Source organism: Ursus maritimus (assembly GCF_017311325.1).
Source record: "Ursus maritimus isolate PB19 chromosome X unlocalized genomic scaffold, ASM1731132v1 scaffold_X1, whole genome shotgun sequence".
In the NCBI taxonomy this organism is placed as follows: Eukaryota; Metazoa; Chordata; class Mammalia; order Carnivora; family Ursidae; genus Ursus; species Ursus maritimus.
This window is the reverse complement of record NW_024423319.1, coordinates 23,678,933-23,682,955: the sequence shown is the minus strand read 5'-3', so window position 1 is coordinate 23,682,955 and position 4,023 is coordinate 23,678,933.

The following is a 4,023-nucleotide window of genomic DNA, read 5'->3' as shown; positions in this document are numbered from 1 at the left end:
TGCAAGGAATTCTAGTACTATGTTGAATAATAATGGTGAGAGTGGGCATCCTTGTCGTGTTCCTGATCTTAAGGGAAAGGCTTTCAGCTTTTCCCCATTGAGAATGATATTCGCTGTAGGCTTTTCATAGATGGCTTTTATGAAATTGAGGAATATATGCTCTATCCCTACACTCTGAATGGTTTTAATAAGGAAAGGATGCTGTATTTTGTCAAATGCTTTTTCTGCATCAATTGAGAGGATCATATGGTTCTTGACAATTTTCTTGTTCATATGATCTATGACACTGATAGATTTGCGAATGTTGAACCACCCTTGCATCCCAGGAATGAATTCCAGACTTGGTCTTGATGGATAATCCTTTTAATGTCCTGTTGGATCCTATTAGCTAGGATCTTGTTGAGAATTTGGCATCCATATTCATCAGGGATATTGGTATGTAATTCTCCTTTTTGATGGGGTCTTTGCCTGGTTTTGGGATTACGGTAATACTGGCCACATAGAATGAGTTTAGTAGTTTTCCTTCTGTTTCTATTTTTTGAAAATAGCTTTAGGAGAATAGGTATTATTTCTTCTTTGAATGTTTGGTAGAATTCCCTGGGGAATCCATTAGGCCCTGGACTCTTGTTTTGGGGACGTTTTTGATCACTGCTTCAATCTCTTCATAATTAATTGGTCTGTTTAAATAATCAATTTCTTCCTTTTTTTAATAATATTTTTCTATTATATTATGTTAGTCACCATATGGTACATCCCTAGTTTTTGTTGTAAAGTTCCATGATTCATTACTTGCATATAACATCAATTTCTTCTTGTTTCGGTCTTTGTCATTTCCAGGTTTACAGGAAGCCATCCATTTCTTCCAGGTTGTTTAATTTATTGTCATAAAGCTGTTGATAAAAGTTTCTAATGATTCTTCCTATTTCATTGGTGTTGGCTGTGATCTCTCCCCTTTCATTCATAATTTTACTAATTTCAGTCCTTTCTCTTTTCTTCTGAATAAGTTTAGCCAGTGGCTTATTGATCCTGTTTATTCTTTCAAAGAACGAGCTTCTAGTTCTGTTGATCTGCTACTGTGCTCCTGGTTTCTAATTCACTGATCTCTGTTCTAATCTTGATCAACTGCTTTCTCATGCGTGGATTAGGCCTGTTCTTCTGTTCAAGCTCTGGCTTCTTGAGGTGAGAATATAAAAACTGCATTTTAGATTTTTAAGCTCTGGCTTCTTGAGGTGAGAATATAAAAACTGCATTTTAGATTTTTCTATTCTTTTGAGTGAGGTTTGGATGGCTATGTATTTTCCCCTCAGGACTGCCTTTGCAGTGTCCCATAGGTTTTGGACCGATGTGTTTTCATTCTTCTTGTTCTTCATTAATTGTTTAAACTGATTTTCAATTTCCTGGTTTACCCAATCATTCTTGAACAGGATGGTTCTTAGTTTCCAAGAGTTTGAATATCTTCCAAATTTTTCCTTGTGATTGAGTTCCAGTTTCAAAGCATTATGGTCTGAGAATATGCAGGGAATAATCTCAGTATTTTGGTTTCAGTTGAGACCTGTTTTGTGACCCAGGATATGGTCTATTCGGGAGAAAGTTCCGTGTGCATTCGAAAAGAATGAGTATTCTGTTGTTTTGGGGTGTAGTGTTCTGTATATATCTATATCTATATCTATATATATATCTATATCATCTATATCTATATCTATATCTATCTATATCTTGTCCAGTACATCATTCAAAGCTTTTGTTTCTTTGTTGATTTTCTGCTTAGGTGATCTGTCTATTGCTGAGAGTGGAGTGTTGAGGTCCCCTATTATTAACGTATTATTATCATCTATATGTCTCTTTATTCTGCTTAAGAGTTGGCTTGAGTATCTAGCTGCTCCCCTGTTGGGGGCATAGATATTTATAATTGTCATATCCACTTGTTGGATACATCCTTTAAGAATAATATAGTGTCCTTCTGCATCTCTAACTACAGTCTTTAGTTTAAAATCTAATCTGTCTGATATGAGAATTGCTACCCCTGCTTTCTTTTGAGGTCCATTGGCATGAAAAATGATTTTAATGAAGTCATGTTGCCTGTGAAGTCTTTGTTTCTATAGATTGTAAATTTCTGTTCTGCATCACTCTTGGGGCCTTTTTACTTTTATAGAATCCCCCTTAATATCTCTTCTGGGGCTGGCTTGGTGGTTATGGATTCATTCAATTTCTGCCGATCTTTGAAGGTCCTTATCTCCCCAACAATTCTGAATGACAGCCTTGTTGGATAAAGGATCCTTGGCTGCATGTTCTTCTCAGATAGAGCTTTGAAAATACCCTGCCAACGCTTCCTGGTCTTTCAGTTCTCTGTAGACAGGTCTGTCATATTCTGATATTGTTCCCTCTGTACATAAGGATTTTCTTCCCCCTGGCCGCTTTCAATACTATGTCCTTGGATCTAATATTTGCAAATTGCAAATATGATGTGACATGTTGTACGTCTATTCTCATTGATCCTGGAACAGGTCCTCTCTGCCTCTTGGACATGAATGCTAGTTTCCTTTGCCAGATTAGGGAAATTCTCAGGTACAATTTGTTCAAATATCTCTTCTAGACCTCTCTCTTTCTCCACCCCCTCACTGATGTTGATGATTCTGATAATGGAATGTTTCATTGAGTCAGTAATCTCCCATAATCTATATTCTTGAGATTGGTTTTTTTGAGCCAAGTTTCTGTTTTAACTTTCTCTTCTACCATCCCATCCTCCAATTCACTAATTCTTTCTTCTGCCTTATTTACCCTGGCTGTCGGAGTGTCTAGTTTAGTCTGCATTTGATTCATAGCATTTTTAATTTCTGCGATGCCCCCAGCTTTCTTTTTCCTTTTCAACAATACCTTGGCAATACAGGGCCTTTTCTGGTTCCACACAAATTTAGGGCTGTTTTCTCCAGTTCTTTGAAAAATGTCATTGGTATTTTGATCCGGATGGCATTGAAAGTGTAGATTGCTCTGGATAGCATAGACATTTTAATTATGTTTATTCTTCTGATCCATGAGCATGGAATATTAGCTTTCTTTTTCCTTTTCAACAATACCTTGGCAATACAGGGCCTTTTCTGGTTCCACACAAATTTAGGGCTGTTTTCTCCAGTTCTTTGAAAAATGTCATTGGTATTTTGATCCGGATGGCATTGAAAGTGTAGATTGCTCTGGATAGCATAGACATTTTAATTATGTTTATTCTTCTGATCCATGAGCATGGAATATTTTTCCATCTTTTTGTGTCTTCTTCAATGTCTTTCAAGAGTGATTTGTAGTTTCTAGAATACAGATCCTTTACGTCTCTGGTTAAGTTCATTCCAAGGTAACGTATGATTTTTGGTGCTATTGGAAATGGAATGGATTTCCGAATTTCTTTTTCTTCAGTTTCATTGTTCGTGTATAGAAATGCAGCTGATTTCTGAGCATTGATTTTGTATCCCGCCACATTACTGAATTGCTCTATAATTTCTAGTAATTTGGGTGGAGTCCTTTGGGTTTTCCATGTAGAGCATCATGTCATCTGAAAAGAGAGATAGTTTGACTTCTTCTTTGCTGATTTGGATACCTATTTTCCCTTTTTGTTGTCTGATTGCCTTTGCAAGGAATTCTAGTACTATGTTGAATAATAATGGTGAGAGTGGGCATCCTTGTCGTGTTCCTGATCTTAAGGGAAAGGCTTTCAGCTTTTCCCCATTGAGAATGATATTCGCTGTAGGCTTTTCATAGATGGCTTTTATGAAATTGAGGAATATATGCTCTATCCCTACACTCTGAATGGTTTTAATAAGGAAAGGATGCTGTATTTTGTCAAATGCTTTTTCTGCATCAATTGAGAGGATCATATGGTTCTTGACAATTTTCTTGTTCATATGATCTATGACACTGATAGATTTGCGAATGTTGAACCACCCTTGCATCCCAGGAATGAATTCCAGACTTGGTCTTGATGGATAATCCTTTTAATGTCCTGTTGGATCCTATTAGCTAGGATCTTGTTGAGAA